Genomic DNA, 11412 nt, shown 5'->3' on the forward strand with positions numbered 1-11412 from the left:
CATTTTGTCCTAAAATCTAAAATTTAAGGTTGAGCAGAATTGTGGAAAATACGAAATAGCACCTTACCACATCATCTCAAAGCGCTTCACAGAATATACCGTAAAGTGAATTGACTGTTTTCTGGGAGTGAAACATGGCAGCCAATTGTGCACAGCAGTGTCTCACAAACAGTCATGGATTGAGTGACCAAATTATCATTTTTTTAAAGTGATTATTACCCTTGGACTAACGACAGAGTTTCTACTTACTGCTTGGTAAACAGCAGTGTACAGAGTAAGGAAACTTGCCTAACGTTTCACCTGCCCGGAATTTGAACCCAGGTCCCCTCGCTTGCAGAGCGAGTGCTCTACCCAATATGCTATATGACTCCATATACATTTGATATAGCACCTTATTATGTTGAAATAGCTCAAAGAGTTTCACAAGATTTTACCAATATGTGCAGTGATGGTATCTTGTAGGCAAACCCAAGTGAAAGGAGTGATATATGATGTGTTAATTATCACCAGTGCTAATTAGCACATTGGTGTTAAATGGGTAAAGAAATCAGTCAATAATAAACAACATCTGCTGGCTGCAGGTATAGTCCCTGAATCCCCACCAACCTCTCCCAACACCCCTCCTCACTGACACTCTAGTTGTGCTGAAGCTGCCTGTCAGATAATGTAGCATGGATCCCAGAATACCAGCTTAACTCTCATTTTAGTTGAGCTAAGCTGTTATACAGCGAACCAACACGCCCCAATGGGTGCCGAAGTCATGTTTGGATGCCCTGAAACACGATGAAAATAGAATAAATCTGGACCCAGATGCAGTTTCTCTCCCTCCTCTCTCACCACGACTGTCCGCAAACTCAAACCCACCACCTGCTCCCTCGATCCCATCCCCACCTCTCTCCTCGTCTCCCAGCTCCACCTTCTGGCCCTCCTCCTGTCCGATGTCATCAACCTCTACTTGTCCACTGGTTCAGTTCCCACCCCACTAAAAACAGCCGTCATCACCCCCATCCTGAAAACACCTTCCCTGGACCCATCCCTCCTCTCCAGCTACCACCCCATCTCTAACCTCCCATTCCTCTCCAAGGTCCTGGGACGGGTCATCGCATCCCAGCTCCGCAACTTTCTCTCTCGCCATTCCCTCCTTGAATAATAATCCCTCCAAAAAAACAAAACAATAATAAATTGGTCATTTTCAATCCATGACTGTTTGTGGGACATTGGTGTGCGCAATTGGCTGCCGCGTTCACCCACAAATATACAGTCAATTCACTTTACAGTATATTCTGTGAAGCGCTTTGGGACGTCTAGAAGACGTAAAAAGTGCTATATCAAATGCAAGGATTATAATTATTATTATAACCCTTCAATCCACCTTCCGCACTGTCCACAGCACAGAAACAGCCCTGGTCAAAGTTACTAATGACATTCTGAACATCTGTGATCAGGGCTCCCTCTGCCTCCTTGTCCTCTTCGACCTCTCTGCTGCCTTCGACACTGTCGACCACTCCATCCTCATACACTGCCTCTCCGCTTTACTCAATCTTCACGGATCTGCCCTTGCCTGGTTTGATTCCTATCTCTCTCACCGTCTCCACTTTGTTGCCTCTAACGGTTTCTCCTCCAGTCATCACCCAACTCCGCCAGTACCTCACCCCTCAGGCCACTGAAACACTTGTTCATGCCTTCATCACCTCCAGGTTCGACTATGCAAACGCCCTGCCTGTCAGCCTTCCCAACTCCTCCCTCCACAGGCTGCAGATAATCCAGAACTCTGCAGCCCGTGTCCTCTCCCGCACAAAACTCCATGACCCCATCTCCCCCACTATCGCCTGACTCCACTGGCTCCCTATCCTTCAGAGGATCCAGTTCAAGATCCTGGTCCTCACATTCAAACCCTTCCAAGGCCTCGCCCCATCCTACCTCTGTGACCTCCTAACCCCCTACCAACCCGCCCGCTTCCTCCGCTCAGCCGGCTCTGGCCTGCTCCACGTCCCCTGTCCCACCCGCCCCACCATTGCCGGGAGAGCCTTCAGCCACTCTGCCCCCAATCTCAGGAATTCCATCCCCCAGTCACTCCGCCTCACCCCCTCCTTAGCCTCCTTCAAGTCCCGCTTCAAGACCCTCCTCTTCGACCATGCCATCAGTCACCGCCTTCCCCTCCCTTCCCTTACCCCCCCAACCCAGCTTGGGTCTGAAATGCTGTACTCTGTCCAGCGCCTCTCGATGTGAAAGGCGCTATACAAATGTAATCTTGTTGTTGTTTCTCTCCCTGAGTACCTAGAATTGTGGTTGAACAACACTCAAGTGTCTCTCCGTTTTTATAGATTACGCAGAGCACATACAAAGCAACTTCATATGAAATATTTCAAATTAATGATATGTGTTCTTCAAAGTATTATTTTTCCCTGAGCACATCGCTGTCCTAACCTTGAAGTGCAGCGTGATGTGTAAAACGAACCCAGCAATGCCAAGTGCAAAAATATAGCATAAATCAAAACGTCCTTATCTCTTTTTTATTATTATGAATCAGCAGTTTGAAATTGCTGACTGAATTTCACCTTGATTTCATTAAACATTTATAAAGGCCAATTAATGGGGCAGCTGAGTTAGGCCACAAGGTCCAAATCCATCATGTTGTCATTGCAATCCAGTCAGTAGTGACAGCTGCAGTCAGTCCTTGTATAGATGTCTGACAATCCATTCCTTCCTAATTAACTACAACCATGTACCAACAAAGTAAATCAAATAATGATACATAATTGCACTTTATGCTGACTCAAAAAAACCAAAGCACACAGGTCAATGTAGGAATCATTGGCGGCTTGGCTCTGTAACCTTCAGAAAGTTTTCCTATATAAAAAAATTGCATTTATTGCATTGAATTTGCTGCGATTAATATCAAAATTCCCTCTCCTGTCCTTTCATTCTGTTGGATTAACTGTTGCAGGGTTGCGCGGAAGGAATCAAAGCATTTCCGCTTTGATGTTTAACAAAACATATTTAGTCACATAATGTAGAATATTTTAAACTTCCAAATATTTCAAAAATCAGATACTACATATCAAAGCCTAGACCTGGGTGAAGTTTCACACAAAGCAATACTTACACCCAATGAGTCATTAGGAAGCCCATTTAGATATTTATATTTATGAAATAAATAATAATCGCATGAAATCTGTTAGGTTACATCAAAATTTTCACCCCTCCCCATGAAAACAAGTAATAATATGGAAGACAAATTTATTTATTTCAATGGACATCTCTACTCCACTGGTGTACAGACATTGAACAGACACAATCAAACAAACAAGCTTCTCTTTGTCTGTAAACTCTAATCAGTTCATTTTGTTGAAGATTTCAGAAATCATACCTCTGCTGGCTGCATTACAATATATTTGTATAAACAGTGTATTGGGGCTTCAAATATCATGGGGATTCTTGGTGGAATTAAGTTTTCTTTGATTTGATTAATAGAGGAATAAAGCTCAGGGTCAGGGAGAGACTACAGAGTTTTAGGATCAGAATGTGTTGGGAACAGGATGGATTAGGGGTTTGTACCTGTAGGGTATCTTCATAATAGTGTTCTAAGAGTGACAATATTTTAGCTAAAGCATGTCAGTAGCAGCAATGACAGTGTCAACACACTTCATTCCCAAACCAGGAGGACGTTTCTCTGTGTATTTGTTCTGGCTCATGTCAACATCTCAAGCCAAATATCTTGCACGAGAGTTTAAAAATGTTAATGATTTTGTTATTATCCAATACAAATATGGATAAATGTATTCTGGATGTATAGATAAATAGAATTGTGGAGTCCTGCAGCTCAGTGGTTAGAGCACTCGCTTTGCAAGTGAGAGACCTGGGTTCAATTCCAGGCAGAGGGCGAAACCTTGGGCAAGTTTCCTTACTCCACACAGAGCCTAATAATAATCCCTCCAAAACCAAAAACAATAATAAATTGGTCATTTTCAATCTATGACTGTTTGTGGGACATTGCTGTGCGCAATTGGCTGCTGCGTTCGCCCACAAATATACAGTCAATTCACTTTACAGTGTGTTCTGTGAAGTGCTTTGGGACGTCCACCCGACGTGAAAAGCGCTATTTCAAATGCAAGGATTATTATTATTATTTTTATTATTATTATACGAGGTATAAGTATATACTACATATACTATTATATATCTGATTATTAAATACATTATTAATTTTTAGCTTTGAAAATACAACCACAACAACAACAGCTTTACATAGGATAGCAACTCAGAGGACTTAAATAAATAACATCAAGGTTTTTTCCAATAAACCATATCAAGTTAGAAACTTTCTTATATATTTCATCTCCTAAATATTCAAAAGAGAATTTATTCCAAAAGCTTGAAATTAAGTGAGTGAAAAATTAGAGATTAACCCTGAAGCAAATGGCATTACTGCAATATTTAATGTATTTCTGCCAATTATTTTCTGTAAGTGTTTGATAATTTACATTATCATTATCTCGGTACTAAAATGATATCTGTTTGCAAGTGATCGCAATTTACATTTGATCACAATGGATGTGTGGTTGCAATGGACATGTGATCACAATGATCACAAGATTGGTTGGATGAGTGGCCCATTTGATCTCATCCTTCCAGAATACCCACACTGCAGTCTTCATATCACAGCATCAAGTTGATAATTTTAAATAAATCCAGCATCCTAGTCTCAACCAGTCTGCCTGGCAACCTGTTCCAATCATTAGTTACCCTTGAGGTAAAGAAAAACGTTCTAGTGTCTGTCCTGAAATTGCTCTGTACAACTCTAAACCTGCGTCTTCCTGTTCTACTGTTTTGATGCATTCTAAAGTAAAGGACGTAATCACAATGGACATAATGTCATCACATGACATCAATTTGATCATTGGAAGAAATGCAAATGACAACTAGGTCAATATTACACTCCAATTGCAAAGAATGTGGCTGGTATTTTTGTTGGTAAAGATAGAAACATTGTTGTATACCTGCATGGTAATGCTTGGGGTCAAGACTTAACAAGAAATTCAGTTCCTAACCTTGTTTTCTTTCACCATTTCACTTTCTGCTAAGTATTTACTGTAGCCCTATGATGTGTCCAATTCTCTTAACCTTGGGAGATCCTAGAGCGGTGGCAGGAATGAACCACCATGAAGACAACCAAACAATGAATAGACAGAATGCTGCAGTTCATCATCTGGTACCAGGGAAGGTTAATTCATTCAAATTCACAATGGAGGAACACTGTGAAGACCAAAGTTAATAGATCAAACCAGAGAAAATCAAGGTCCAATTCAACTTGAAATGACCAAGGACTCGTGACCCATATCACAAATCTGGCCATCATAGTGGAACAAGAGCTGATAAAATCATTATCTTGCTGTCCTCTTTTCAAGATGGTCACTGAGTAATGCAACACTCATTTCACGTGACACATTTCGGGAAGCTACTTCTTATCTCATGTTAATCTCAATCCACAATGGGAAGAAACAAAAGAAAGTTTAGAACCAGGTTCGATCCTGAACACAGACCAGATTTGGTTACAAGAATTTCATAGTTTCCAATTAGCTGAACCTTTGGATGATATTCCACTCACTCTGAAGCAAAGTCAATTCCCAATCGGTCTTGCATTTATAATAACCATCAACAAGTTGCAACATCTAATATTTAACAAGATCCGTTACTTTCTACCTCAACAAACCATCAGCCATTGTCAGATTTATGTCCTGTTCTCTACAGTTTATACATTTAATTGCATGAAGGTTATAAGTGTTCCAAACTGAAGCAAAGGGCCATAGCAGAAGTTCCTTGCTTGCAGAAAACGTAAGATTCTGTATAAAGAAGTGTTGTGATAGTTTTTTTGTACAATTGTCAGTTGATTTTCTTTACTTTTGATTGTTTACTGCCAGATCTGACAACTATTAAAAATTACATGACCTGTAATATTTTTATTTATTAATAATAATCCTTGCACTTTATTTAGCACCTTGTTACATCATCGAAACATCTCGCAGCAATTTACAGGAATTACTATGAAGTCTAGTTAGTGTGTATTTGTAGTCAATATTCAAAATTAAGTGACCTATTTTTCTATGTTTTATATGCGAACTCTTTGAAAACTAAAACCCTATTTCCACCCTTAATGATTAGGTAATTGATATTTTCCTTTGTTTTATTAGAATTGGATTTTAATTTTTTATTCATAAAACAGTTACTCTACTTTACAGTAATGTGTTTTTCTACTCCAAGCTCCACTTTTCACATCTTGCAAGAATATTCTCTCCCTTTCTCCAGAGGAAGATGAGAGGAAATTATCTCTTGATCAGTGTATGCAGACCTGATGGCTGGAGTCTGGCAGCAGGCTAGCTAACTGCTGTTGATTTGATGGTAGTGTGTAACATGGGGAGATTCATCAAAAAGGAAGGAAAGAAAATAACAAAAGAGATTTAACCGGATGCATAAGCGGTTGTTTGTTTTTGGAGGGAGTCTTCCCTGGGCAGTTATAGAACTCATTCTACCCCTTAACCCTGGGACTAATGCTGTGTGATGTATCATCCTCCGATATAGACATTTAGTTTAATGTCTCGTTTGAAGAATGGCACCTTAGACACTGTGGTGCTGTCTAACACTGGTTGTATTAGAATATTAGCATGATGCATAGTAATATCAGCATTAGGGTTACTAAAATTGTTCCCCCAACCCCCATAAATAAGAATTATTCAGATTTCCACCATCTGGCCCAGAAGCCAGGCTGCTAACACAACTAGTCAACTAATATCTATTTATAGAAACACATCAAGGTACAGTATGTATCACAAGAACACATATGCTGACAGATGCAGACAAGTTGCTTCTGTCCAGCTTGAGAAACATGATTAACTGCATATCACGAGGACGTCTGGCTGTGGGTGCCCAGTATTAACAGTCAACTCGTTTGCCTACAAAATTAATTCTGTGGAAGGTGCGCAGACAGTAGTGATGATCAGTCATTTAAATTGCTACATATCTGAAACGTTCCATTGCAAACGCCTAGAGGCTTATGTGTCAATACAAAACTAGGGTATATTCTGCTGGTGGTGTTCAGAAATAGAAAAGGGGTTGCATTATTACTGAGGAAAAGCCGATAGATACTAGGTCTCACATCAAAGCTGCAATGTTGGTTCCTGGAGTTCAGGATTGGCTTTACCTGCAAAACAATTACTTTGCGTTGATTCCTTCATTATTTTTGGAACTATTGAGAGAGAGAGAAAGAAAAAAAGAAATGCACAGCCCCGAGTGAATTGCTTTTCCTCAGTTAGCTTTCCTTCACATCAGACTTTCATACATGAGGTAGGCAGGCACTCTCTGGGGAAAGGCAGACTGATGCCAAAAGCACTCATCAGAGCATACCGACAGAGACAGCTTACACCATCCGAAGAGGTGAAACATAGCTTTCTGTAATCAGTACAGATGCCATTGTTTTAATATATACTGGACACACTTAGCTGAAAATCCTTCAAGTCAACAGCTAGTTTTACCCAAATGCTTGTATCGTATGGAACTTGTCACCCACCTTTTGTTTTCATTTGCTTCACTGTCTTTTGACCATTAAACATCTAATGGACATAGCGCAGTTTACTGGTGGGAGCAGATGGCTTTCTGGCTTCCCATTTCATTGACACATGAACTGTGTGGCATGTGACATTAATCAGCTCAAAGCCAAAGAATATACCAGGAAGTTAAAATCAACAGGTCAAATAATACTTGGCTTTATAATACACAGCAGCTTCTTAATCAGTGAGAGATCCTGACCCCCCTACCGATCGTTACTGCCTGCTGCTGTGCGAAAGGTTGAAAATATTGATGGGACCAGGTAAAATAGATTAAAATAAATCAAGAAGCAGGAAAACTGAGGTGAAAAATGCCTTTTTGATATTTTTCAAAAACTATTACTAAGATATTTGGTATCAATTATAGGTTTAAAACAGTTTCATCAAATGACACCAAAACTATGACATTCTGCACAGCCAGACAATGATATCTGGTTTCTTTACCCATTCCAGGCACCCTACTGCATACAATTTGTTTTAAAAGGGACACTGTCAGTAGACAAACTTCCAGAATAATAATCCTTCCCTTTGACATAATGCCTTATCATGTCGAAACATCTCAAAGCAGTTCAAAGAGATTTTTTTATCCTGTGAAGTGCAGTGAATGTATTTGTAGGTAATTCTAACATGCAATTTGCACACAGCAATGTCCTGCAATTCATTTAATCTGGGGTATTATTAGCCTGGACGCTGGAAGAAACTCCTTTCTCTTTTCAAATAACACCACATGATCTTTAATGTCCATCTGAACAGGGTAAAATGGAATTTAGTTTAATGTCCTATCAAAAGGCAGAAATTATAATAGTTTATAATTAATATTATAAACAAATGGTCCCTCTGTTAACGCAGCCTATCCCCAGTACTGCCCTTTAGTGCCATCTTAGACTATGACCGCAAACCTATGGTTTGACCCCACAAACTTCATGACTCAGAGATGATACTGCTACCAATTGGGTCAGATGTCACGTAGTTGACAATAGGGATTCATGAGAGGTTCACAAAAGGATTTGCAAATAATTAATCCAGTGGATTTCACACCCAACCCTCTGGAATACCACTTGACTCCAATCTCATTATCGACTTCTTTGACCTCAGCAGAGCTTGGGGTGGGGGTGGAGGGGGGGAATCCAAGCCTGGTTCATCATAAGTCCTTTTATAAATCTTGGTGTTTAGACCCCATCATTGCCAAATCAGTGAACAGAGAGGAATTCAATGAAGACATCTCTGTGCCACGAATGATAAGAGAAATTTTGTTCATAAAAATTGCAACCTCAGAACACAGCAGAACAGAGTGATGGGATGAAACCGAAATTACAACAACAAGATTACATTTGTATAGCACCTTTCATGTCGGGAGGATGTCCCAAGGTGCTGGAATTACCCTGTAAGCCCATTTTGTTTTAAATTTACAAGCCAGTTTTTTTTTAACAACTGTGAAAAACTAAGATCAATTTTAATAATTTTCCATAATGCTGCACGTTTGTGTTAAATTTTAAGACACAATATACAATACTTATAGGTTAAGACTAGTTGGAATTTGAGCCATTACATTGGCAATCTCGTTCAGTGGAACCACAGAATGACAGTGGTGGGAAACAGAAAATACTACACTGAGGCAGTAGATATATTACACTGAGGCAGTAGATATATTACACTGAGGCAGTAGATATATTACACTGAGGCAGTAGATGGTGCTCTTTTGAGTTTAGGGTTGATGTATAAACGTTGCAGAACAATAGAAGAAGCTGATGTTCCTCATCTAAACATTCTGGATCTGACCTGTCAATGCCGCCCTTGACAGACTGTTTGAATCAGAAAAAATCCCAGACTTTGAAGGGTATTTCCATGTAAATTCTGCAGCAAAAGCCATATAGCAAATCTTCAAGCATCTGCTACAGTGTGAATTTTCTCCAACGCACCACATGGCTGTCTGTTTTCCAGTCAGACCATTGCAGTTCTCAAAAACTATTTGAGGTTTTCCCCATTGTCCTAGCCAACAATGCTGTACGTTGATCAACCATTTACCGCATGGCTGTTTATGAAACGTTGCTCTGCAAAACAGCTCCTATGTTTGCCTACACTTGACAACAATTACTGTACAGAGCTTTAAGATGTCTCAATGTGATAAGTGCTATAAAAATACAAGTTCTTTCTTATAGCTGTTTTTATTGCAAAATATTTGGAGACCAAAAGGAACTTAGCCTGTTGAGTAGCATACTCCCTCAAATTGGGACAAGAATGATTTGAAGTCAATATCAACTGGGTTTAATGGGCTTAGTGTTTCACCAAGTGGGGCACTTACCCATTAGCCAATGAGAGGAGCTGCATTCGGGAGAATTCAATGTAGTAGTCAGCTATATTTACACAAGAACAGGAAAGACACTTAATGGGAAATGAGAAAATATACATTTGAGAAAGTATATATTTCTTCACATTTCTGAGTATGTGATGCAATCTACGTTCAGAGCAGAGTTTCCGTTGTGCCATGACCCTGATGTACTTTTGGTTATGGGAAGTAGTCACCCTTTAGATTCCTTAAATAAGGAATTCCCATTTGAAATTATGACCGGAATCTGTTACATATACTCAGCTAAAGCACAGGGGGAGTAATGGTGACTTGTGTGGAGTCCTGTAGATCAGTGGTTAGAGCACTGGCCTTGCAAGCGAGAGACCTGGGTTCGATTCTCGGCAGGGTGAAACCTTGGGCAAGTTTCCTTATTCCAAACTCCTGATAATAATCTCTCAAGAAAAAAATAATAAACTGGACACTTCAATCCACAACTGTTTGTGGCACACTGCTGTGCGCAATTGGCTGCCGCATTTCGCACACAAATATACAGTCAATTCACTTTGCAGTATATTCTGTGAAGCGCTTTGAAGCATCTAGTACACATGAGAAGCGCTATATCAAATGCAAGAATTATTATTATTGTTTTAGTGCTAAGAGGCACGAACAGAGGAAACAGTCACACAAAGAAAAGAGGCAGCGAAACATCAAAAGTTTAGACAGATGCAGGCATGATACAGCAATCCAGAACAGTGAGATAGCATGTGAACCTGGAACTGTGGAATAAAAAATGGGAATGATGAAAATTTGCAGTGGATCAGCCAGCATCCCAAAGTAATGCATTAATAAGTCAGGTGTGACTCATCATTAGAACTTCTTTGGTTCTGCTGAATACAATAAAACCAACATGAATGTCTGATCTGTATAAATTGTACAATAGGTTGTGCATCTGCTCAAGTCCCGTTCAAGAGTTTATCGTCTACGTAAGTTTGACATAACTCATACTTTGCACAAATCATAATAAATGTATGGTCCCAACTGATACAACTTAAGTGTGCTTTACTGTACAGTATACTGTACAATTTACAGTGTATCCTAAGAAACATTTTGAGACGTCCTCTCCATATGAATGGCACTATATTGAAGGATTGTTATTTTTATTATTCATCTGTCTTTCTCTTTCAGATGTTAATCAACCTGGAGTGCAATCCCAAGGTTTTTGTTTTTTTAGTTCAGAAGAACAAGTTGGAACAGAACTATCTGCCAAAGATGCATTGCCATCGACAACCCTCTTATTAGAAGGGATGAACAGTGACAATGGAGACATCAGGACATTTTGTTTAATGTTTAATGTGCTTTAATGGTCATTCCGATCTGAATTTTCTTTATAAATGTATTCATTTTTTTATTACTTATGAAAACCTAATTCACATAGTTTACGGTTCTCATTATATTGCTAGTCACGTTCTGGTCTTGCTTTGTTTCCAGTTAGCTAAATGAAATGGACTGGAAATGGAACCATAT

This window comes from Callorhinchus milii, unplaced genomic scaffold, assembly GCF_018977255.1.
Source record: "Callorhinchus milii isolate IMCB2004 unplaced genomic scaffold, IMCB_Cmil_1.0 Scaffold1, whole genome shotgun sequence".
NCBI classification, from domain to species: domain Eukaryota; kingdom Metazoa; phylum Chordata; class Chondrichthyes; order Chimaeriformes; family Callorhinchidae; genus Callorhinchus; species Callorhinchus milii.